Consider the following 27,288-nt stretch of genomic DNA (forward strand, 5'->3'; position numbering starts at 1 on the left):
ACGAGGCGGCTTGCACACACGGATGCTGGCAGTCGTCCTGGTGGGTCTCGGCGGTCTTCCCGGCGTGGTGGACTGTCGGTGCTTGCCCATGCGCGTTGCGTTGCGCGGCGTGGACGTTGGCGTTGTAAAACGTTGACGGTTGATGCTGTGCACGCGCGCGCGTGAGGGATGTTCTGTTTTATGCATAATGTTGTTTGCGCGCGTCTGCGTGTGCGCGCGTGCGTGCGTGCGCATGCGCGGTCGGTTGTGCGCGTCTGCGGGTGCGCGTGCGCATGCGCGCGTGTGATGCGCGTGTGTGCGCGTGCGCATGCGTGTGACGCGTTACGCCATGCGCGCCAAAACGGCCTATATAAGTCTGGAGAGTGCAACACTCGGGTGCCGTAGTATTGCAGCTTGTGTGTGTGTTACACTCCTGTGAGTGAGCCTTGCTCTGCCCGTACCTGATCTCTTGGATGTTGACCCTGGCCTGCCTGACTACCCGATTACCTGCCGACTTCTGCCTTGTACGACTACCCGATTTGTTGCCGACCACTGCTTGCCTGAGGACCCGATTTGTTGCCAGACCCCGGCTAGTACGAATACCCGATCTGTTGCCGACCTCTGCCTGTTTCAAGTTCTACGCCTTCTCCAGCCTGGTGACTACGTCCAAGCCTACCTGGTTGCTGAGTCATTGCAGTACCAGACTCAGCCTGCGGGAGTGCTGTGTTTCCAAACAGGACTTCTTACTGGTTTCACAAGCGCTCCTGCCCCTTGCTTACTGGACTCCCCTGTTTCATCTTCAGGGGCCCCAGTCGGTGAGCCGCAAGGGTTGCTGCCCTCAGCTAACTGGTCTCCTGTACCTCAGGTACGCTATCATTACAAAATACTACAGCCAAAGAATGGAGACCGCTGAGGCAGCAAGTGTGCTGGGCACTCTATGCAAGCAGATGAGTAACCTAACGGAAGCAATCAAGGAACTTCAAGCAGCACACAATCAGTTGGAAGAACGTATCAACACTCTAGCCACTGCAACCCAGCCCACTGGATTTGCTACTGCAGCTCCAGTTCCTGCCCCGGCCGCTGTTCCTCCTGCTCCTGCACCTTTGGGTCCGGCCGTGGTATTGCCCGCACCTGAACCTCGTGTGCCAACACCTGAGCGTTTTTCGGGAGACAGAACCAGATTCAGGGCCTTCAAGAATGCATGCCAGCTGTTTTTCTCCCTTCAGCCCCGCACCTTCGTCTTCGAAGAAACCAAGGTTGGTTTTGTGATCTCTTTACTACAAGGGGAACCTCAGTCATGGGCACACCAGCTAATGGAGAAGAAAGATCAGTGTTTAGCCTCCCTTGATGTTTTTTTTGAGAGCATGGCGGTCCTCTACGATGACCCGCAGCGGAGTGCTACAGCTGAAGCTTCTTTACATAATCTTCGCCAGGGTCGGCGGCCGGTGGAGGAGTATACCTCGGAATTCCGCCGCTGGGCAGCCGACATAGACTGGAACGAGTCAGCTCTTCGTCATCAGTACCGTTTAGGTTTGTCCGAATACGTAAAAGATGAATTGGCAAGAATGGAACCCCCAGCCACCTTGGATAACCTTATCCTAACGGCTCTTCAGATTGATCGCCGCTTCAGGGAACGTCAATTGGAGAGATCAATTGGTACTAACCGTCCAGTTTGGGTACCCTCAAGTTCTTCTCCAGCTACGACATCCGCCTCCTCTCTGGATTCGCCTGAACCCATGCAATTAGGAGTGATTCGTCCTGCATTGTCCATGGAGGAAAGAACAAGAAGGAGGCAGAGCAACCTATGTTTCTACTGCGGAGCCACTGGTCACTTCATTCGTGCCTGCCCAGTAAGACCTACGGGTAAGGATCCTGCTACCAAAGTATTAGTTCCAACCTGTCCCTCGTTCAGTTCAAATCATTTCATTATTCCTATTTCTTTTCAGCTCCCAGGAAGAGTCCTTAGAACCACTGCCATTATTGATTCCGGAGCCTGCAGCTGTTTCCTAGACATATCCTTTGCCACAACTCACCAGTTTCCCATCCAACCTCGGAAGGAGCCTCTTCATATCCATCTGGCTGATGGAACATCAATCAGCTCTGGACCCGTGACTATGGAATCTACTCCGATTAATACATGTATATCTGGGACCCATCAGGAATATCTTAGATTTGGGGGGCGTGGCCAAGATGGCGAGCGGCTAACAGCTTAGTGGTAGAGCTCCACCGCCCAGCAGCTGAAAACCCTGCAAAAATCTGACCGTTCATTGACCAAACTAGAACGAATCTACTAGCCTATGTCTACCGAACCTGCAGAACAAATCACGGAGCGGTACGATCCTCTGACGCTGCCGGAGACCGAGCTGAACTCTTTACCACTATTGGCCGGAGAGGAATCGGCGGGCCCCTCACGCTTACACAGAGCGGCTGAGAGATTCGCTCCGTACGAGACTACCACAATGGCACAAAGAACTCACAAAGCAAACAGGGAAAAGGACAAAACTAAAGACAAAGGGGAGAAGATAGACAGCTCCGAGCACCAAGGCGCCTTACAAGCCCAGCTTAAATCTATCCCGAAAAGCAAGCAGGCTCCTAAATCCCCGGACCACGAGGAGTCACAAGATGGCGACCAACCGCTCCCGCCTGATCCATTCGAGATCCTGGACGCAATTAAACAGTGCCAGGCTTCCCTCACCATGAAAATGGACAATTATGAAGCAGGTCTTAGCCTACTGAGGCAAGATGTCTCTAAGTTAAGGGAACGCACTAGCGAAACGGAGCGCAGAGTGTCTAACCTGGAGGATACTCAACAGGAGCATGCGCGCGATATTCCAGACATGAAAAAGCGCCTACAAACACTTGAAAATAGAGCCATAGACGCGGAAAACCGCAATAGGAGAAACAACCTTAGACTGCTCGGTTTGCCAGAAGGCACAGAAGGTGACAACGTACCTGACTTCGTGGAATCCCTGCTGCGAAAACTCCTTCCAGATAAGACCTTCTCATCCTTTTTTCTCATAGAAAGAGCGCACAGAATGCCAGCTAAACGCGGACTGCCAGGGACCCCTCCTAGACCGATTATTTTCAAGCTTCTCAATTATCAGGACCGAGACGCTATCCTGGCTGCGGCTAGAAGAGCCGAAAACCTTGTATACGAAAACGCCAGACTTATGTTGTTTGCAGATTTTACCACAGAAACTCAGAAACAACGTAAGTCATTCGCACAAGTTAAACTAAAGTTGCGTGAGAAAAAAATAGTCTACGCCATGATGTTTCCTGCCCGTCTCCGCATACAAGATGGTGAGTCTGTAATTTTCTTTGAAAAGCCGGAGGATGCTATGACTTGGATCGAGGCCCTGCCTAAATGATCCCCTGGTTCCTACCTATACTACCATAGGGCTTCTTCAGTCTAAACTATGATGACTGTTGTATACTAATAGACAAAGCCCTGAATGGAGCCTCTGGCAGCATATACACTCTCTCCCCACATAAGCCAAGCATTCGCTTGCCTGTACGCTGAACTACATCGTAAGCCCTGTAGTAGCTACGTGTTCAATGATGTCGTTTTTCTTTATTTTCTTATTCTCCTTTACTTTACATAATAATGTGTCTATCATATGCTGACTATAGGTGCCATAGTCCGATCATCTACATCCTAAAAAATCCTTTATCAGCTGCATTGCCTGGACTGTCCGGTATGTGCAGGAGAATTGCTGCGCTAACCCTAGCAGGTGCCGCCTGGGTGCCCATGTATGATCGGCTGCCGGCTCTGGGCGGGGACCGGGGACGGTGAGGGTAGCGGGCCCCGTCACTGGGCTCCTCTCTATTGAGGGGCCTATACCCCAGCCGGCGCCTGATCTGTCCTCCGCTCCTAGTCTGAAGTTGGCATGCCTGGGGAAAGGGGCACTGATGGGGGTCTGGGTGGGGGATGGGTGGATGGCGAGGGTAGCGGGCCCCGTCACTGGACTCCATTGGAATTCACACCCGGCCGGCGCCCGACCTGTCTTCCCCCCCCCCCCCCTCACCCGGATCTCCCACTACCCGCTGGCGCTCACTTTAAACACTAGCTGACGGCTTAATTCGCACACAGGTGAGCACTGGAGGGCTGACATTGAGTGTATATGGAGGTGCCCTATGCCTAGACACAGTACCGGAACATGCCATAATATATATGCCCACAAATGTCCCCGGAGCCACAGTGACACCCTGGAGGCCCACGGAGCAGCGTGCCCTCTACTCCCCTGTATGTACACCACAACCTAAGCATAGAGACACGCTAGTGAGTAATTGCAAATGTAATACCGGATACACATATTCAAGACGTAGATATGCATAACTGGGAATAGGCACAAGGAAAAAAACGAATAATACTGGTTTGTAACGGTTCAAATATTTATGAACCCTCAGTAGGTACCGTTGTACCCTGAGAGCTGCTGGGCGGTGACACGCTGGTTCTCTTGTCCACCCCCACACACTTCATTTTCTTTCTTATAATCTGATAGATTTTGTTAATTTTCTTTTTCTTTCCATTTCGTTATCACACATGCTTTAACTGGAGGCTGCAGAGGTAGACGGTTGGGCAGCGCCGGCGATTAGTGCAATCAAGTGACTGTCTCACTGACTCGGCTATTTGGTCGCACTAAGGGTTGGGAATAAAACTGTGGTATAAGTTTAGGTTAGTTTTTGTTAATACTACAGTAGGGTTTTATATTTTGTTGCCTGCAGTTGTCGGGCTAAGTTATTTATATTGCACAAGATCTCACTGGAAATGACAAACTGTAAACTGTTGATGCCGCTCTCTTTCTGTCTCCTCGCCCCCCTCCTAGCGGGTTCCCCCCTTTGGATCAATTCATATCCTGTTATAACCACTAAGCTAGCACAATGGAAACCCCACTAAAGATTGTGTCCTGGAATGTAAGAGGGCTACGCTCATCATTTAAAAGATCTCTAATGTTCCAGTATCTAATGAAACACAAACCCCACATCACAATATTACAAGAAACGCATTTAGATGGTTCTCTTACTAAGGCTCTAGCTAAACCTTGGATAGCTAAAGCTTTCCATTCTACATACTCCACATTCTCTAGAGGTGTCTCTATTCTTATTAGTAAAACCCTAACGCATAAAATTATTAGCACATACCAGGACCCTGATGGTAGATTTGTAATTGTCCGAATTGCTATTATGGGATCAATCTTTTGTATTGTTGGTCTCTATGCCCCTCCCCCTGTACAAAAGGCATTGTTGAATACAATCACATCCACTCTTCAACGATATCTTCCAGCAAAACTATTAATCATAGGTGATTTTAATGATATAATATCTACTGGTAAAGACTCCACAAACCCCTTGAGAACACAAAACACTGACCTTTGCAACTGGGCTGAGGCATTATCACTGACGGAGGTGTGGAGATGGAAAAATTCACTTAAAACAGCGTACTCACATTTTTCCTCAGTACATAGATCAGCTTCAAGAATCGATCTGGCATTTGCCAATGTAGACTTGCTCACTGATATTACTGAAGCCTCTTACCTCCCTAGCGGCCTATCTGACCATGCCCCGCTAGAAATAATGTGTAAAGTTGGCCTCATCCACAATAAATCACTATGGAAACTAGACCCCAAATGGATAGAGGACAAAGAAATAGGAGATAGTGTCACCTTAGAAATAAATCAATACTGGCAACTAAATGAAGGTTCGGCTACAATACCAATGACATGGGATGCCTTTAAGGCTACTATCAGGGGTAATTATATAAATCTTATCAGCACCAAGAGGAAAAACTTTAATAACTCACTAACCTCCCTATACGAAGCAGAAGCTCTAGCCTCCCAGAAATTTACAGACGCTCCAGAAGAAAATACCTTTAATGACCTTATGCAAGCTAAAAGAAATATAAACATACACATGACTGACGTTACTAAACTTTCCCTTCGGGAGTGGCAACAATATACCTTTGAAAAGGGGGATAAAAACGGCAAACTTTTAGCAAATATATCCAGAAGCCCCAACGAGCAAACAAATATCCCTGAAATACGACTGCCATCTGGAGAGTTAACGTCCTCCCCCAAAAACATATTAAATGCCTTCCACTCATACTTTACTACTATGTATAAATCTACTAGTAACACACCTCAAGACATAATAGTACAACACTTGCAGAACCTACACATGCCACTTCTTTCGGAAGAGGCCACAAAGACATTGGAGTCAGAAATCACTGAGGATGAAATCCTAGACGCAATTTCCTCATTTCCACCAAAAAAATCCCCGGGCCCTGACGGCATCCCTATTGAATTCTTCAAAAGATACTCTAGATTAATAGCTCCCTACCTTAAGACCACACTAAATCACTGCCTCACAAGTGGCCAGCTCCCTCCTACATTCTACCAAGCACACACTATACTAATACTAAAACCAGAAAAAGACCCCCTTGACTGCCAATCATACCGCCCTATATCTCTTTTAAATAACGACTTAAAAATACTAACCAAAATAATCACCACTAGGCTTAATAAATATATTACTGAAATTATAAACCCTGACCAAACAGGATTCATGCCAAATAAAACAACGGATATAAACCTCAGACGTATTTTCACCCACATACAATCCTCGAGTAATGCACCCCCCTCCAAAGCTTTAGCATTTGTGGATATCCAACGAGCTTTTGATTCGGTAGAGTGGCCATATTTATGGGCGGTGCTAGAGAAACTTGGGTTTAATTCCCAAACTGTATCCTGGATACAGACTATATACAAAGCCCCATTGACGCAAGTAAAAATAGGATCGGAAATCTCTGCTCCAATCGAACTGTATAGAGGCACCAGACAGGGATGCCCTCTCTCGCCGGCACTATTTGCCATAGCAATGGAGCCGATAGCCACAGCACTGAGACAAAGCTCTAAAATAAATGGTTTTACGATTGGCAGGCTTGAGGAGAGGGTGTCCCTGTACGCGGATGACCTAGTTATATATCTTACTGACCCTGCAAGTTCGCTAGCCGGGGCACTTGAAGTATTCTCCAACTTTGCCCCATTCACGGGTTTGGAGGTCAACTGGTCTAAATCAAAACTACTCCCCATTAATCCCATATCCATACTGCAGACTCCACTAGAGATAATCACCAAAACTAAATACTTAGGAATATGGATCTCCAATAACACAGAGGACTTCATAACAGACAACCTTCTACCTTTGTTACAATATACTAAAACAAAACTAATGGGATGGCGAACCTTGCCCCTATCTCTGATAGGAAGAATTAACTTAGTTAAAATGAAACTCCTCCCGAAATACCTTTACATCCTCAGAAACTGCCCAGTCTGGGTACCAAAAACCTTTTTTACTCAACTCAACTCTATTCTTATAAGTTATATCTGGTACAACAAAACTCCTAAAATAGGTATCAGGAAATTACAGAGACCATGGACAGAGGGAGGATTAGCCTTCCCCGATTTATTTAAATACTTTCTTGCATGCCAACTAGTGACAGCACACTGGTGGCTAATACAAGACTACACAAATGCCTCAACCATACTAGATGCAGCGACTCTCGGTTCTCTTGAAGCTCTCAGACAACTAGCACATAGAGGAACAAAAGCCCCTTACCCTCTCACCACTAATATGATAACTGTCATTAGAGCATGGGAAATAGTCCACAAATGGAATAGCCCCTCTCAAAATAAACAATCCCCTAAAATTCCCCTATGGAACAACCCTAAACTGCCAAATTTCTACACAATTCCGGACCCAATAATTTGGATCTCTAAAGGAGTGGTCAATCTGGAACATATCATTATAGCTGGAACACTAGCAGAATTTAATACCTTGAAAGACACCTTTTCCCTTCCAAACTCTTACTTCTTTAGGTACATACAACTCAGACATGCCTTCTTTGCAGAGTTTGGAAAGATGCCAATACGTATGCAAACCACTGAACTGGAGGACATATTACACAAAGAAAACCTCAAAAAGGCGCTATCAGAAATCTATCAGAATATTATACTCCTTACGGAACCTCACATCTCTATATATAGGCAGCCTTGGCTTACCCTCATCCCAACCCTAGACGATGAGGAGTGGGAAGATGTATGGATCAAACCCTTTACCTATCTAATAGCAACCCGTGACAGACTAATTCAATACAAAATCCTCCACAGAGCATATTTAACCCCAGCCAAACTAACAAAATTTGATACGACTAAACCAGTTCTCTGCTGGAGATGTAATACCTCCAATGCAGACATAGATCACATATTTTGGCATTGTCCAGCAATTGCACCTATGTGGAAAACTATTTGTGACCACATATCCTCCATTACCAAAATAAAAACCCCAGCAGATCCCCACTACTGCATCCTAGGAGACACCACTAAGCTTGCCCCTACAAGAGCCCAAAGGACCTTAGTGGGGCTTCTATTATTTTACTATCGCAAAGCTATTGTGCTAAATTGGAAGAGTGAAAACCCACCTACCTTACAATTTTGGAAAAAACTAGTCAATGAATCATTACACCTGTACAAGGCTGCCTATATAGCTAGAGGATGTCCACAGAAGTTTAAAAAAATATGGGAACCATGGACTAGCAACAAGGAAACAAACCACAATATGATGTAAATATAAAATATCTGACAACAATTACCATACCGATAATATGTATATCATATAAATGCAACTTGAATGTACAACGAAATAACCTAACAGAATTTACTAGTAATCCTATGATGGAAAGTAAATAAGCGGGGAGGGGGGAGGAAGATAGTACAATGTATATGTCTAAATAGTGAGCAATGTGCACGTTTTAAGTTTATTTGATGCTCACCTGCGTGTGAGCAATGGTTTTGTTAATTTTATATGTTTTTTAAAGCAAAAAAAACAATAAAAAGAATTTATAAAAAAAAAGGAATATCTTAGATTTGATCTAGTCGCATCCCCCTTGTACCCAGTTATCTTGGGTCTGCCCTGGCTTCGCGCTCATAACCCTGCAATTAACTGGATTACTGGGAAGATTTCATTCATCTCTTCATACTGTACTGACTTCTGCTCGCTGGAGGAAGCAAAGGATTCCGGACCATTGTTATGCACCGCAAACCTGACCGAACTCATTCCCTCCCAATATCATGGGTTCTTGGATGTCTTTGACAAGAAGGGAGCGGATCAGCTACCTCCACATCGTCCCTACGATTGCCCCATAGACCTGTTGCCTGGTGCGGCTATACCTTTTGGCCGTATGTTTCCTTTATCTGAACCCGAACAGAAGGTCTTGAAGCAATACATCGAGGAGAATCTACAAAAAGGATTTATCCGCCCTTCTGTATCTCCTGCAGGAGCAGGTATTTTCTTTGTTGAGAAGAAGGATAAGACTCTCCGCCCCTGTGTCGATTACCGGGAACTCAATAAAGTGACTGTTAAGAACCGCTACCCATTACCTTTAATGCCGGAATTATTCCAGAAACTAAGAGACGCCACCATCTTTACGAAGTTGGATCTGAGAGGGGCGTATAACTTGATACGTATACGGAGGGGTGACGAGTGGAAGACAGCGTTCAGGTCTCGTTACGGGCAATACGAATACCTCGTCATGCCCTTTGGACTTTGTAATGCTCCAGCTACTTTCCAGTACTTCATCAACGACGTTCTTAAAGATTTCATCGACCTGTTTATAATTGTCTATTTGGATGACATCCTAGTATATTCCACATCTTTAGAAGAACATCGTTATCAAGTTTCACAGGTTCTCGCAAGACTTAGGTTACACCAGTTGTATGTGAAGGCCGAAAAATGTGAGTTTGAAAAACATTCCATTCAGTTTCTGGGACTAATTATCTCTCCTGATGGATTTATTATGGATCCCCAAAAGGTGCAAGCAATCCTGGAATGGCCAGCCCCTACCAACAAGAAATCAGTCCAGAGGTTCATAGGTTTTGCAAACTTTTATCGCAAATTTATCAAGAACTTTTCAGCAGTCATACTACCGATTACACAGCTTACACGTCAACAGACCCGTTTTCTTTGGACTCCACAGGCTCAAGCAGCATTCGACAAACTCAAACGGTTTTTCACTACGGCTCCTATCCTCAAGCATCCGGACCCAGCCTTACCTTTTACTCTTGAAGTGGATGCCTCAGAAACAGCGGTGGGGGCAATACTTTCTCAACGTCAAGGTCTGAAAGCGGCCCTCCATCCAGTTGCCTTCTTTTCAAGAAAATTATCAGACGCTGAGAGTAACTACAGCGTGGGTGACAGGGAGTTACTAGCAATTAAGTGTGCCTTAGAAGAATGGAGATATTTGCTGGAAGGGGCGGTTCATCCAATTCTAATATACACAGACCATCGAAATTTGGAATACCTTAAGACAGCCAAACGACTAAACCCCAGACAAGCTAGATGGGCTCTCTTTTTCTGCCGCTTCACATTCCATATTACCTACAAACCAGGATCAAAGAATACAAAACCGGATGCTTTGTCCCGTATGTTCCCAGATGATGAAGTTCCAGCCACATCTGATACCATTTTAGCTGAAAACAACTTCCTGTTGATACAATCAGAATTAGTTGATCAGATTCGTCATGGATCATCAGTTCTTGTTGAAGAAATTCATTTGCCATTAACACAAAAGGATGGTCTCTGGCTTAACGGTGATAAGATATTTGTACCTGAGGATAGTCGCTCTTCAGTGCTTAAGTTCTTCCACGATCATAAGATGGCAGGTCATTTTGGGTGCGCTAAAACCCAGGAATTGGTCCAACGGCACTTTTGGTGGCCGGATCTCAGAAAAGACTGCAAAACATATGTAACTACATGCCTAGTTTGCAATCGCTCTAAAGAATCCAAGTTAAAACCATTAGGATTGCTAAATCCCCTTCCTGTTCCTCCCAGGCCATGGTATTCCATTTCAATGGACTTTATTGTCGAATTGCCTATATCCGAGGGATTTACTACAATTTTTGTCATAGTGGATCGGTTATCGAAGATGTCACACTTTTTGCCCATGCACAGTATTCCTTCTGCCCAAACAACTGCAGAAATGTTCATCAAGGAAATTGTTCGCATTCATGGTGTTCCAGCCGATGTTACCTCTGATCGAGGGTCGCAGTTTACTTCACGGTTCTGGAAAGCTCTCTGTAAACTACTTGATATACGACTTCATTTCTCATCTGCATACCATCCTCAGTCCAATGGCCAAACGGAACGCACTAACCAAACCCTTGAACAGTATCTTAGGTGCTTTTCTTCTGCCGCTCAAGACAACTGGGTACAGTTGCTCCCCTTAGCTGAATTTGCATACAATAATTCTATTCATTCCTCCACTCAACAAACTCCATTCTTTGCCAATTACGGTTACCATCCAGCATTCCTGCCAGATCTCATCCCTGAATCTACGGTGCCAGCTGTTACGGACATTGCAAAATTTTTTTCAGAAAATAACAAACTTCTACAACAAGTCATGGCCCAAGCTCAAGCCACGTATAAGAGGAAGGCGGATTGTCATAGAAGGGGTGAACCGGAATTCAAGCCTGGAGATAATGTGTTATTGTCGACTACTAATCTGAAACTATCTTGTCCGTCAAAAAAATTGGGTCCCAAATTTATTGGGCCATTCCTAGTGAAGAGGAGGATTGGCCAAGTGGCCTATGAACTAGACTTACCCTCAAATCTAAAGATCCACCCAGTGTTCCATGCCTCTCTTTTGAAGCCGTCTCTCACGGATCCATTTCCAGATCGGGAGATTCTTCCACCTCCACCAATTATGGTTGATGGAGAAGAAGAATTTGAGGTGGAAGAAATCTTGGACTCTAGAAAAAGAGGTAGTCAGGTCCAATTTCTCGTGAAATGGAAGGGTTATGGCCCAGAAGAGAACACATGGGAACCTGCTCCAAATTTTCATGCTTCCCGGCTAATTAAGGACTTCCATGAGAAATATCCAGATAAACCAGTTCCAGTTGGCATCCGGAGGCTGCCCCTTGGGGAGGGGCATTGTCACGGTCAGTTACCTGTCCAGACGAGGCGGCTTGCACACACGGATGCTGGCAGTCGTCCTGGTGGGTCTCGGCGGTCTTCCCGGCGTGGTGGACTGTCGGTGCTTGCCCATGCGCGTTGCGTTGCGCGGCGTGGACGTTGGCGTTGTAAAACGTTGACGGTTGATGCTGTGCACGCGCGCGCGTGAGGGATGTTCTGTTTTATGCATTATGTTGTTTGCGCGCGTCTGCGTGCGTGCGTGCGCGTGCGTGCGCATGCGCGGTCGGTTGTGCGCGTCTGCGGGTGCGCATGCGCGCGTGTGATGCGCGTGTGTGCGCGTGCGCATGCGTGTGACGCGTTACGCCATGCGCGCCAAAACGGCCTATATAAGTCTGGAGAGTGCAACACTCGGGTGCTGTAGTATTGCAGCTTGTGTGTGTGTTACACTCCTGTGAGTGAGCCTTGCTCTGCCCGTACCTGATCTCTTGGATGTTGACCCTGGCCTGCCTGACTACCCGATTACCTGCCGACTTCTGCCTTGTACGACTACCCGATTTGTTGCCGACCACTGCTTGCCTGAGGACCCGATTTGTTGCCAGACCCCGGCTAGTACGAATACCCGATCTGTTGCCGACCTCTGCCTGTTTCAAGTTCTACGCCTTCTCCAGCCTGGTGACTACGTCCAAGCCTACCTGGTTGCTGAGTCATTGCAGTACCAGACTCAGCCTGCGGGAGTGCTGTGTTTCCAAACAGGACTTCTTACTGGTTTCACAAGCGCTCCTGCCCCTTGCTTACTGGACTCCCCTGTTTCATCTTCAGGGGCCCCAGTCGGTGAGCCGCAAGGGTTGCTGCCCTCAGCTAACTGGTCTCCTGTACCTCAGGTACGCTATCATTACAATCACATCCCTCGGCCTCTGTGCCTTTAACCACAGCTTTACCGCTGCTATTCTGACAATTTGACTACGTCCGGCGTTGTTGCCTACACTGTCCACTAGGCGCAGCTATAACCACAATTCACATTGCAGGCTATAGCCAGATTTCCAGGCGGCTGTCAGGGGGATGAGGCGGACTGTCAGGCCCATATGGCTGTCTCACTGTGTCCTGCGGGTTCCGAGTGGTCCTCCGTGCAGTCTGGCTGGATTGCTGCGGGGAGGTCGGAGTTCCGTGGCTTGCTGCGGCTCACACTTCCGGGTTGATCTCCAGGAAAAGGCATCTGCACATGCATCCCTGGCAATGGATAGGTCTCTGTTGCCGGGAGACTTATGTAGAAGTGAGCGGATGTAGCGCCGGGCATTATGTACGCGTGCACAGTGTCTGGCGTACATGACTCTGCATGCGCAGCGCTGGATTCAATTCTGGAGCCAGCCCCCCTGCAGTATAAAAGGCAACTGCTCACAGCACACTGCGCTGATTTTTGTGTCAGCTAGTGTATTGGTTACGCCAGTCCTATTGATCCTGTTTCTCTGTTGCTGACCCGGCTTGTCCTGACCTCTCGATCTCCTTGCTTTCTGGTTTGACCTCGGCCTGTTTCTGGATCTCCCTGATTTCTGCCTGCCCCGACCTTGCTTGTCTTGTACTGCTGAACCACTGCTGCCTGCCATCGACTCGGATTGCCTAACCATTAACATATTGAACCTCTGCTGCCTGCCACCGACCCAGATTGTCTAACGTATTGAACCTCTGCTGCCTGCCACCGACCCAGATTGTCTAATGTATTGAACCTCTGCTGCCTGCCACCGACCCGAATTATCTAAACGTACTGAACCTCTGCTGCCTGCCACCGACCCGAATTATCTATCTAGATTACTTCTAATCCCAGCCTCCACATCGGGGTGTCCCCTGTTCTCCAATCCACTGTTGGAGGGCTCTAGAGTGCAACCTGGTGGGCATTAGGCCGCAAAAAAGTCCATCGTCCCTTGCGGGCGCTACGGTGAACACCCGTGGTCACTTAGATTCTGCACTCCAAGGGTCTCTCTTGCCACAGTGGAGTGGTGAACAGAACATCACCGTAACGGGCGCCTAAATCTCCCACCTCTGCAGGAGGGACCAAAAGGACAACAAGCAGCATGAGGGATATCAAGAGGTAGTCTAGTCCGGAAATCAGCTTCACTCTTTTTTTTCCCCAAGCCTTAGGGGTACTTTACAGGATACCTTAGTTCTAATTTAAATCTAAAAATTACACCCTGTGTGGGGAGGTGTGCATAGGCTTACTGCACCTCCTATGGCCTGGCGTCTGCCTCTGTTCGCCTGCTAATCCTCCGGTTTTTATGGTCCTGGTTGGAGCGTTCGGTGCCCTTTGACCCGGGAGGTGCAGTAAGCCTATGCACACCTCCCGACACAAACACAGGACGTCATTTTTAGATTTAAATTAGAATTAAGGTAACCTTGTCACAGCCTTCTTTTCAATTGATTTGGTTACTGAATTGAGATGTGAAATACATTGTTTAGCATCAGATATCCTCCTGCCCAGGGCCAAATTTCTGGCTAGGCCACATAGGCCATGGTCTAGGGCTCCATAAATCGAGCATTGTTTAGGGCGGCTGATTGAGGGGTAGTGTATAAAAAATTTTATCGGAGATTTAAAAAGACAACGTGTTTCACAGGTCTTACCCGCTTCTTCAGGTCATGGTCACAGTGTCTTTGCATAGAACACAAGGTTCTTGGGGCGCCTCCATATCCTACTAACTTCAGGTATGCTTTAACCATTTGCCGACCGCTCCACGCCAATTGGCGTGAACACTGTGGCAGCCCCAGGACTGCTCAACGCCAATTGCCGTGAAGTGGGGCGAGGTTTTGCAGGGGATCGTGCACGCATCTCCGCTTGAATGATGGAGCTCTGCTCCGTCATCAGTCTCCCAGCGGCGATCGCCTCTAGGAGACTGTTAGACGGCGAAACTGCCGCTTATTTACGCTGTACTGGGGACAGCCATGTCACTCGGCTGTCCCCTACAGAGGATCTGATGCCTATGACAGCCAATCGCAGTCATTGGCTGGCGGGGGGAGGGAGGGCTGGGAATAAAAAAAAAATATACAAATTGATTAAAAAATTAAAAACAAATAAAAAATAAACAAACAGGGCAGCGATCAGATCCCACCAACAGAAAGCTCTGTTGGTGGGCAGAAAAGGGGGGAATCACTTGTGTGCTGAGTTGCACTCAGCGAGCCCTTAAAGGGGAACTGAAGAGAGAGGTATATGGAGGCTGCCATGTTTATTTCCTTTTAAGCAATACCAGTTGCCTGGCAGCCCTGCTGATCCTCTGTCTCTAATACTATTAGCCATAGCCCCTGAACAAGCATGCAGCAAATCAGTTGTTTTAGACTTTAAAGTCAGATCTGACAAGACTAGCTGCATGCTTGTTTCTGGTGTTATTCGGATACTACTGCAGAGAAATAGACCAGCAGGGCTGCCAGGCAACTGGTATTGATTAAAAGGAAATCAATATGGCAGACTCCGTATACCTCTTACTTCAGTTCCCCTTTAATCAGTGGCCTGAATTGTAAAAAATAGCCTGGTCACTAGGGGGGTGTAAGCCAATGGTCCTCAAGTGGTTAAGATCAGGGGCATTGGGCCATTGGGAACAATGTATTTAGCATTGCTGGCTTGTTTTTCCTTTTGGATTATGAACCTGATAAGGGGAGCCCCAGCAGGTGTGTTCCTGGGGAGCCCCACTTGTGATTGCAGATGTAGAATCCCTTTAAATCCCTGTCCAGTGAAACGTGTTTGTATAGTGCGGTTTGTACTCAGTAACCTCTTCTTCCTCTTTTAGAGTTTGTGGCTTTCCTGTGAACTCAGCCTGTGTTTACCAGTGGTCATTAAACATCTGTGTCCCTGACAAGCTCTGTCACTGCTGACCCCGGTACCCACAACCATCGTCCCCATCATGGGAAATGCAGAGAACTCTGTGTCTGTAAGTATGTATGGGGGAAATCTATCTATCACTTTTATGACATATTTACATGCAGCATTTTCTGCTGAGCTTTACATAAATCTTCAAACAAGTCACGTCACTTAGGCCTGGGGCCCACTTCAGATCGCTGATTGAAGTCACAATCCTGCAGCGTTTTGTAAAGAGATTCCAGCAGCAATTCCTGGGAAGTTTTTTTGTACCAGTTTTATATTTGTGCTAGTGATTGCAAGAGTGATTCGCGATTTACAGTCTGCAAGGGATTTCCGGTAAGCTGGTGGTTTCTGGGTTGTATAAGTGCTGCAAAAAAGTATAGTGATTGAAAAGTGATTTTGCAGCACTTCTATACTTAAAGTGGTATGAAACTGAGCATTTACTCTTTGTTCTAATAGATTATTTAAAGCATAAACTCTACTGCCATGAAAGAAAAAAAAAAAAAAAAAAAAAAAAGATTTGTAGCAGGACAGTGTTCAAACAGTTAAACACAGCACTTTCTTCTTCAGTGGAAAGCTCCTTGCTTCAGTGGAAAGCTTCTAGCTGCATCTGAAGAGGTGATAACATTATCTTTTGTTTACATTCCTTTGTCAGATACATTTAGTTAACATTAGCAAATTGCCAATACTAAGCTGTACTGAGTTGAGAAGCAGAAAGAGCTGAGGAGTGATCGCTAGATATATTTTAGGCCTGGTGCACACCAAAAAACGCTAGCAGAGCCGCAAAACGCTAGCGGTTTTTGAACCGCGTTTTCTTATTTTTATGAAGCGTTTCAGCTAGCGTTTTGCGGTTTTGGGAAGCGGTTTTTGTGTAGCAGATTTCATATATTGTTACAGTAAAGCTGTTACTGAACAGCTTCTGTAACAAAAACGCCTGCAAAACCGCTCTGAACTGGCATTTTGTCAGAGCGGTTTGCGTTTTTCCTATACTTTACATTGGAGGCAGAAACGCCTCCGAAATCCAAAAAATGCTGCAGCCCGGGAGTATGCGTTTCTGCAAAACGCCTCCCGCTCTGGTGTGCACCAGCCCATTGAAATAGATTACCCACGCTTTTCCACAGCCGCACGCATCTGTAAAAATGCGACAAAAGCCGCTCGGTGTGCACCAGCCCTAAACGTGTAAATACAGCAGCTATGCAATAAAATACAATTACAGCTTTCAGAGCAGATAAACTGTACTTTGGGAATTTGTAATTTGCAAACAGACAATATTACCTGTGCACAAAAGCAAATATTATAACGGTATGGGTGATACAAAGTAGGAAAACACATTTTTATTGAACGTTATGTCAGAGTTTTATCCCACTTTAACATTGAATCGCGATTGCTAGGAAAATAGTGCAAGCACCAAACCTCAACAGCATTAGTGGGGTGGGAGGAGGGAGGGGTTGTGTCATTTAGGGTGAGGCATTGGTAGGGTGGTTAGGGTTAGGCATGGGGGGCAGTTAGGGTTGGGCATCAGTAGAGGGGGGGGGGCTTGTTAAATGTATATTTTACTAATGAAATTGCCACTGCCCAATACTAAAAAATGTTATGCATATTCCACTAGCGGCTGTTTCCGGCACACGAATTTCCACAGTACCTCCATTCAGCTTACATCATACTCCATGCTGATCTCTAGCTGGGGATAAAAAGGATAGTGGAGCTTTTCTTATGAATGGTGTAAAAAATGGAGCCGCATTCATGGACAGACTCTAGAGGCAAAACTGCTGGTGTTACAGCCACTGCAAAGGCAGGGAGGCCTGAGGCAGTTGGGGGCTCATTACCCTCCCTCCTTCTGACGCAGGGGCCACCCCATCTGTAGCAGCAGTTAGCTCCGCCCAATATGTTTTCAATGTATGCCTAGAGGTGGCCACTAGTGATACAATTTGCCGAACGATCGATTACGAACGATTCTTCTTATGAACGATCGTAAATGATCGTTTGGGACCACTAATGGACAAAAATCTCCTGACCAATCCGATCAGATTAATGTAATCAATCCGAATTTCGGTTCGATCCCGTCAATCTGATTGGATTGGTTAGGAGATATTTATCCATTAGTGGTCCCAAACGATCATTTAAAATCATTCATAAGAAGAATCGTTAGTAATCGATCGTTAGGAAAATTGTATCATTAATGGCGACCTTTAGACTCATCAGGGTGTTCAGTGAAACATGTTGGGCGGAGCTGACGCGGCTACCAGGAAGTAACAACGCTGCACAGGGGAAGTTTGAAAGAGAAAAGAGGGCAGACATCGCTAAGACACCTGAGCCGGGATACACACAGGGGAGATCCTGTCACCACACACTTTGCATTTAACTTCCCTATCATCATGTGAGTGTAACCTTTGACTGATTGTTTTTAACTGCATTGCGCTATGGAGGGTTTTTTTTTCTCATGAGATAACATTAGAGGAGGCAAGATTAAGAAGTTTCCCACAGTTTTGTGGGAGGTCTATTAAGAGTCCAAAGGTTTTGCGAGGACCCAATGGAAGAGTAGGATTCAGTTGAGGTGTTCCAGTGGCATATCTACCTGGGGGCCTGCTGACATCCCTCTCAGGGGCGTAGCAATAGGGGTTGCAGAGGTTGCAGCCGCATCGGGGCTTTTGGGCCAGAGGGCCCTTTCTCAACTGCAGTATTAGCTCTCTATTGGTCCTGTGCTCAAAATAATCCCCTCTATAGATACTTTAAATAGTAATCATTAACAAACTGTTCTCCACCCCCTCCTTGCACCTCTGTCACTGTGGTTGCCATTGGCAGGTTTTGGTGCGCGGTATCAATTGTTATGTAGAGAGTGCTTGGGGGGCCATATTGTAAAACCTGCATCGGGGCCCACAGCTTCTTACCTATGCCGCTGATCCCTCTAGTCCAGGCCACGCCTCCAGTGCTCCCGCTACAGCTGCTGTTCCCTCTCCAATGCAGCTGCTTTGTGTAGTGCAGGACTATTACCTGCTTCATTGCCACCAGGTCGGTAAGTTCTTGTCTTTCATGCAGCCGCCCACTGTCACTCACCTCCATATTGTATAGCACGGTAGCAGGAAATTTGGGTCCCCGCTAGCGATTAAAATTTGGGTGCCAATATAGGGTTCCATTAAATGTATTGGCGAGGAAGGGAAATATCAGTACCCGTGGTGGGTTTAGGCGTCAACAGTGGCGTAGCAATAGGGGGTGCAGAGGTTGCGAGTGCGTCAGGGCCCCTTACAGTATTAGCACTTTTATTGGTCCTGTGCTGGTAATAATCATTTCTATAGATGCTTTGATTACCAGTAATCATTAACAGATTATTCCCCATCACCTTTTTGCACCTCTGACACTGTGGTTATGCTTGGCATGGTTTCAGTGCACCGTATCAATTGTAATGTATAGAGTGCTTAGGGGGCCCCAATGTAAAACTTACACTGGGGCCCACAGCTCCTTAGCTACGCCACTGTGCATCAGGAAGGGTGTTTGTGCAGGGGAGACAATTAGGGTTAGACGTCAGGGGGAAGGTGCTACTGTATGTGAGAATAGGCTTAGGTTTAGCTATAGTAAAATATCTGTATTAAATACTGATATTTTGCTATCGGGATTACTGCTTGCCCACATTTTCGAGCACAACAAATAATTACACTAATAAAATAATATTAACAATACATATCTCTGTATACCATTAAAGCAGACCCAAAATCTCTGCTCTAAAAGATAAGCAGCAGCATAAGAACCTTACATGTTTAACATTTCTTTGTTACAGCATACAGAACTCCTGCAATAAATCTGCAGTGTGTCTACTTTCATGGAAGCAGCAAAAGGGTTAATATCCTGTGTTTACACATTAGCTGTGTCTGCCAGTCTGAAGAATTTCTGAGCTGACACAGCCTAGAGCACAAATTACACTTGTGATCAGAGATGCTCAAAACCGAATTCGGATTTCACCCTGCTAATTACAATCGGCTGGGCGGGTGGGTCAATCTTACCTCTCTGACGTCTTCTTCGGTCCATCTCTCGGCGCCTCCCATGATGCGGTCCACGCGGCGGTCACGTGACTACAAACACTTCCTCCTTCCGGGTTGAAGGAGGAAGTGTATAGTCACGTGACACCGGATTGGACCGCATCGTGGGAGGCGCCGAGGGACGGACCAAAGAAGATGTCAGAGAGGTAAGATTGACTCAGCCCGCACAGCTGATTGTAATTAGCAGGGTGACATCCGGATAGCTACTATCCGGGTTTCACCCGAATTCGGTTTTGAGCAGCTCTGCTTGTGATTACTTGCAGAGGAGGGGGAATTAGGCTCTTCTCTCGAAACACAAACAGGGTGGATTCTCTGTGCTTTACTTGGGTCGTGTGCAACAGTTCAGGTCCACTTTAAAAGTCACGATGAATGTGAAAAGAGAAATGGTTTACATTTGTGTTTCCTACTTTCTGTAGTGTCCCCACCCTTCCCAGTCATACATTACATTCTGTATATACATTGTGTAATGGCAGGAAGTGTTGGGCAGCAGACGGAAGCAGACTCTGGGAAGACAGACGTCAGTGTGTACCCTGTCCTCGGCTCACCTTCCTCTACATCCTTTCTCTCCCCAGCACCTTATATCACCGTGGAGTCATAGGCGTGATGGGGTCCTTATTACTTGCAGTCACCTCTTGTAATTCTCTTCCTGGCGTTGCCCAGGGAGGTGAAGCATCAGCATTTTATACCTTGTTTGCAATAGGAGCAAGGGTCTCACTTGTGACTGGGCCCTTTCTCCTGTAGGGGCCCATGAAGGGTACTAAAATGCAGAGTATGCAGTAGAGAGTGCTGGGGAGGTAACTCACCTGCTCCTGCTAGTGCGAATCTCCTTCCTCTGACTGGCGTCCCGTCTCCATGGCACCCATGCTGCATCCTTGTCTTTGCTCATGACAGTTTTTACATGTCAGCAGGAATAGAGAGGGGCACCAATGGGGGTCTGAGGAGCTGGAGGAAGGACATGATTGGCAGTACAGGTGAGTGACATCATGCTCTGTTGGGCTTACTCTACATGAGGGGAGGAGGAGGAGCTGCCTAATACTGCTGTCTGTGGAGTACTTCCTAATAATGCTATCTGAGGGAGAGGGGCGTAACTAGACATCACTGGGCCCCCCCTGCGAAACTTTGGAACGGGCCCCCCCCACCCCCTCGCTTTCTGCACAGGAAAACTGAGGACCAATGTGTTCTCCCCATGCAGAGAAAAACACTTAGACTTAAAGAGACTCCGTAACAAAAAATGGAACCTGTTTTTTATCATCATACAAGTTCAAAAAGCTATTCTAATGTGTTCTGGCTTACTGCAGCACTTTATACTATCACAGTCTCTGTAATAAATCAATGTATCTTTCCCCTGTCAGACTTGTCGGCCTGTGTCTGGAAGGCTGCCAAGTTCTTCAGTGTTGTGGTTCTGCTATGAACTCCCCCTTCCAGGCCCCTCTATGCACACTGCCTGTATGTTATTTAGGATTAGAGCAGCTTCTTTCTTCTCTCTTATCTTTTACAAGCTGGATAAATCGTCCTCTGAGCTGGCTGGGCTTTCACATACTGAAGAATTACAGACAAGGGCAAAGCTGTTTGCAGGAAGAAAAGAGCAGCCTGAAACTTCAGTGCATGAGAGCAGAAGGGGGAAAGAAACACACAAATGATCTCTTGAGATTCAAAAGAAAGGGTGTATACAGCCTGCTTGTGTATGGATGTATTTTCTATGTGTGGACATACTGTACATCAACCTACTTCCTGTTTTGGTGGCCATTTTGTTTGTTTATAAACAAACTTTTAAAACTGTTTTTAACCACTTTTAATGCGGCGAGGAGCGGCGAAATTGTGACAGAGGGTAATAGGAGATGTCCCCTAACGTACTGGTATGTTTACTTTTGTGCGATTTTAACAATACAGATTCTCTTTAAAGGAAATGTCAGACAATCTATGCTACCCCCAGATCTACTTACCCGGGGCTTCCTCCAGCCCCTTGCAACCAACAAGGACTTGTTGCAGCTCTGCTCCCAGTACATACATACACATACAGCCGTATTATTTTACTTCATGAGAGCACATGCTATATGGAGGAACAACAATGACCTGCTGAACGTAAGATATAGTATTCACTGATTGATACTGTTATTACAGGATCTAAGACTCAGTATGAGACACAAGCTCTCAATGAGGCAACAATAGTCAGACATCAATCTTTCTCATTCCACTGTGTCCAGTAATCAGACACCATAAAGTCCTCATTAGCCTGTGTGTGATAAGAATGTAGGAAATTAGGGAAGGTCTACAACTTTTTTTTCCAACTGTGACTCCTTTGTTTGTAATGTTGTACATGAAGTCATCAGAACTGCTGCAGTGTGAGACAGATGTTTTTTTACGAACCCTAGGGAGCAGGGACAGTGCACAAATTCCAAAGTGTGTATGATTCCTTATCTGTGGGGTAGACACATGCAGTCAACATCAAGCCCAATCTACACAATAATTGTTTTGCAACGGCAAATCGAATTGAATCCTGATCGGACATGTCGGATTTAATCGGATCGGAAATAGAATCGTAATCGAATTGCACAAAGAATCATATCATGTAGATGGGGCTTAACAATGGTAGGAGAGTAGAATACGTTTTCTCTCCATGCCCTTAGTTGCTTGTCAGAATTTCAAACTTTTTCCCCCACAAGGTCCCTTGTGGCTTCTGGGCTCCCCTGTGGAGGCATCCCTTGCAGGGTCTATTGTTACGCCCCTGTTGAGGGGCACACAGTGCCGCATCAGAAATTTTTGGGCCCCATACTGGGCAAACCTACTGCCCCCACTCCTCTCTGCAACAAAATGGCAAATCACAATCTTTGGAGGCCTGAAATACACTAACATCTGTGTGTCCGCTTTTCATGCACTCCCATGACTTGGAGGGTTTTGACTATGCTCAGTTCAGGAGGAGGAGGCATAAGGCCCAGAACAATGCATGCGCAGTGGCCTGGCCTGCAACCCAGCTGGATTGTGCGGACTTCACAGGAGCACAACAGATCGGACCGGAAGGGTATCGAGGAAGCTGACAGACTACAGGGGGCTGGAAGGAGTCCCAGGTAAGCAACAATCCTTTTCTCCCACTTATCTCGGGTTTACTTTATTCACTAACTGACTAAGGTAACTCCTGGAGGAGCCTCCCAGCACCTCTCATCATATTAATTAGCAGCCAGAAGGACAGACACAGACTGCAGCTGTGTTCTAGGAATACAGAGGCGCCAAAAGAATAAAAGTATCTAGCAGACACAAAATAATATCGATGTAATATCAATAAAGCAGTTTATTTATACACTCCACAAGATCATACAACGTGTTTCGCAGGATTGACCCCGCTTCTCAAGGCAATAAGGACAGAGCATATACAAAAAGGTCCGTAACTCAGATAAGCACCTCTGTCTGTGCAGCTGTGGCCCATTTGTGGTAGTTCGCCGGGTCAAAGATTCACTCGAGCCCCATACAGCAGTCCCCCCTGTGATGCTCTGAAGTTGGCTTTGGGGGCACAAGGCCGCCTAATAATGCTATCAGGAAGGGGGCGGCATGGATCTCTAATACAGTTAACTGAGGGGTATGTAAGGCATACTACTATCTGGAGGCTGCAAGGGCGATTTTCTCTCCAACTAACTTAACCGTATACCTCCCAGCCGCCAATACCACCTATAAAGGTGCAGAGCCGTTCACTTCAGGGTCATGTGACCACACTGGACAGTCAAGGGACCTGGTGTCACTCAAAATAATTTAACCTGTCTTGCCTCATCTATCCACAACATCCCAAAAACCCCTACATCGCTCCCACATGACATACCTCCACATTTTTTTTTACTACACTGCCTTCCATGCTCCTAACGGTGAGTCTTGTGTGACGGTCAAGAGACAATTCCATTGGCTCCTGACCCTGTGATCACTGTAGACCAATCACAGCAATTACAAAGTGAGAAATTTAAAGGAAAAAAAAAAAGACTATGGTCCCTGCACACCTGAAGTGAGAGGGATATAGAGGCTGAGGTATTAATTTCCTTTTATACAATACATGATGTATGGCCGCTCTGCACGGAACACTTCAAAAAAGTCAGGTCGCTTCAATTACTTTCAAGATAACGGTGACATTTTGCTGTAGACACAGTCCAGACTCCTCCCCGACCCATCATTACCCACACGTCAGCACAGATCACCGTATCTCACCCACCTCCCCTCTCTGCTGAGAGATTAAGGGCTCGATTCACAAAGCGGTGCTAACCCAGTTAGCACGCCTGAAAGACTTTAGGCATGATAACCATTGCACCACGCTGGTGAAAAGCCAGTTTAGGCGTGATAAGGTTAGGCGTGATAAGTTTAGATCGCGCGCAAAGTCCTGCTTGCAAAGCAGCGCCATTAAACTCTATGCGAAGTGCACCAGACTTTGCTAGCGCAAAACTTTTGATCAGCTGTGCACTGCGGTGCTAACCCAGTTGGTGCTATAGTTATCACGCCTAAACTTATCACGCCTAAAATTATCACTCCTAAACTGAGTTTAGGCGTGATAAAGGACTTTTCACGAGCATGCTAACTGTTAGCACCGCTTTGTGAATCAAGCCCTAACTCTTTGTGGCCAACACTGCAGCTAAAAGCTTAGTCCCATAGTGATAACAATCTGTTAATTGCAGTCCTGACCACAAAGAAGTACAGGCAGGATCTGGACAGTGAGATCTGCAGTGCTCACTAGCTGGGAACATTCACTCTTCTGCCAGTGCCAGCTCTTTACCTGCAGGCGGGATCTCAGGGTCACATACAGGGCTAGATTTGTACTCTTACTCCAAGGCCAATGTCACCAGCCTCCCCCCTTCAGTATAGGTAGCGAGCCGATATGACCCCTTCCCTCCAGTATAGGTAGCCAGATGACCCCCCTCCAGTATAGGTAGCCAGATGACCCCTCCCCTCTTTCCCTCTATAGGTAGTCTGAAGACCCCTTCCCCTCCCCCTCCAGTATAGGTAGCCAGATGACTCACTTAATCCCTCCCTTTCCCACTCCCCTCCTTTCAGTACAGCTTGTCTCCACATCACAGTAGCCATCAGTGTCACTCACTTCTCTGCTGGTCCCCATTGCAGATGCTTCCTCTTCCCCTCCGTCTCCAATGCTGCCCAAGTCCGTAGTTGCACGCCACAACGCCAACATGCTCAAAGAGCAAGGTGGTCGCTGCACAGGTAACTGGCAGCAGGGAGATCAGGCAATCACCTGATCTCCCTGCATTGTAGCATTTGCAAGCTTGCAAATGCTGCACCAATTTAGTCTGTTGCTTTGGTGCCCTTGCTCCTGTGGTTCCATAGACCATGGCCTAGGTGGCCTAGGCCTAAATCTGGCCCTGGTTACATGAATGATTTACCATGTTGAGCTTTTTGGGGCCCTGTGTGTAGAGTTGTCCCGAACGGTTCGGCCGCGAACTTATTTGCGCGAACATCTCTGGTTTGCCTTCGCGTCAAAACACGAACTTTATAGCGAGTTCGACCCGCCCCTATACTACATCATTGGTCTAAACTTTGACCCCCTACAGCACAGTCAGCAGACACATGGCAGCCAATCAGGCTGCACTCCCTCCTGGCGCCCCCCCCCCCCCCCTTATATAAGGCAGCAACTTTGGCTATGATCTCACTCTGTCTGCTGCTGTAGTAGTGAGAGAAGGGAGAGGTTGCTGCTTAATTAGGCTCTTGTTAGGCTTGTTAGCTTGCTCCTTGCTGATACTTATTGCTAAAAAGCACCCCAAAACAACTCTTTTGAGAGCTAATGTTCTTGTGATGTGTTTTTTTTTGTGTGGCCCACTAACACTTGCATATACAGCCCTGTCTGTCACAGCTGACCCTTGCTAATTGCTATATTGTGCCAGGCCCAGGACATTCAGTGCCTACCTTTTCACTGCACCTGTGTGTGTGACAGCTGCACATTTGTAATACCAGTCCATGCCGTGCATACCTTTCACTGCACCTGTGTAACAGCACGCAGTTATATATACCAGTCACTGCATACCTGTTCACTGTACCTATGTGTGTGACAGCTGCACATTTGTAATACCAGTCTGTGCATACCTTTCACTGCACCTGTGTAACAGCACGCAGTTTTATATACCAGTCACTGCATACCTTTCACTGCACCTGTGTGACCACATGCTGTTTTATATAGCTGTCACTGTATAGCTTTCACTGCATCTGTGTGACAGAACGCTGTTTTATATACCAGTCCGTGCATACCTTTCACTGCACCTGTGTAACCGCACATTGTTGTACCAGCAGTCACCTTTTCACTGCACCTGTGTGACCGCACATTGTTGTACCAGCAGTCACTGCAACCTTTTCACTGCACCTGTGTAACAGCACATCGTATTAGTCAAGTCAATGCATACCTTTCACTTCATCCCCCCCCAATATGGACAAAACAAGAGACAGAGCCAGAGGCAGGCCGCCCGGCAGGTCTGTTCAAGGTTTTGCTTTCGTGATTTCGTACGGCCCTCGACCAAAGTACAGTGTTCAGAAAAGGCACGTGCCATCAACCCCCAATATTGTCAGGACGTAGTTGACTATTTAACACAGAACACCTCATCTTCCTCAGCTTCCGCACGGAAGCGTGACATATCTTCGTCCTGCTCTGATTCTGGCACCCCACTTAACACTCCGTCGGCAGCCATCACCGAAGTGCCATCATCTCAGGGCTCAGCGGTGTGGAAATGTTTTTGTGTGTCTGCCTCAGATGAGAGCAATGCCATCTGTACTCTCTGCCACCAAAAATTGAGCCGTGAAAAGACCAAGACCCGCATAGGGACAACTACCTTACGAAGGCACATGATTATAAAGCACAAACTGCAATAAGATCACCACCTGAGGAAAAGCAGCACACACAAAAAAGCCACACACCGCAGTGGAAGATACCAGGCTGCAATTATTTCTCAAAAAAGGCGATACCCAAACTGTACCGTGATGTTGAAAGGCAAGTGGTGTCATCTCTGGCACACAGCGTTGGGTCAAGGGTCCATCTGACCACGGATGCCTGGTCTGCAAAGCACGGTCAGGCATGCCTGAAGACAGTCCCCACACACAGCATCTCTGCCTGCACACCGTGTGACTGCCTGCCCCAAGACTAAGTCGGTCCCCACACAGCATCTCTTCCTGCAGGCCGCTTGACTGCCTTCTCCGCCAGTATAACCCGGATATCCGACCTTTTTTCAGCTATCCGACCGGATTTTGATTCCGGATACCTGGGCCCAAATCCGGATAGCTTTATGCGGATATTTGGTCGCATACCCGGATATCCATGGATATCCGAATCTGAATACTGTAACTAAGGAGATGACATCATTTAACTTGGCACTTTGCACGTGGCACTTGGCCATTTGCACTTAACCCGTGGCACTTGACACTTTGCACTTGGCACTTTGCATGTGACACTTTGCACTTGGCACTTTGCACGTGGCACTTTGCACTTGGCATGTGGCACTTTGCACGTGGCAC

General features: G+C 46.8%; 2 protein-coding genes across 3 annotated transcripts in view; one reads left to right on the plus strand and one right to left on the minus strand.

Moving 5' to 3' along the window:
* RNF141 (ring finger protein 141) overlaps positions 1 to 27,288 on the minus strand; it is a 72,893-nt gene that overhangs the window by 43,812 nt on the left and 1,793 nt on the right. The gene's annotated exons all lie outside the window — the stretch shown is intronic.
* LOC137537658 (CD276 antigen-like) overlaps positions 1 to 27,288 on the plus strand; it is a 401,520-nt gene that overhangs the window by 11,509 nt on the left and 362,723 nt on the right. For both annotated transcript variants that reach the window (XM_068259572.1, XM_068259571.1), the window contains exon 2: positions 15,711 to 15,851. The gene's annotated coding sequence lies outside the window, so the exon portion shown is untranslated. The remainder of the gene's footprint in view (positions 1 to 15,710; positions 15,852 to 27,288) is intronic.

This window comes from Hyperolius riggenbachi, chromosome 11 (genome assembly GCF_040937935.1).
Source record: "Hyperolius riggenbachi isolate aHypRig1 chromosome 11, aHypRig1.pri, whole genome shotgun sequence".
In the NCBI taxonomy this organism is placed as follows: Eukaryota; Metazoa; Chordata; class Amphibia; order Anura; family Hyperoliidae; genus Hyperolius; species Hyperolius riggenbachi.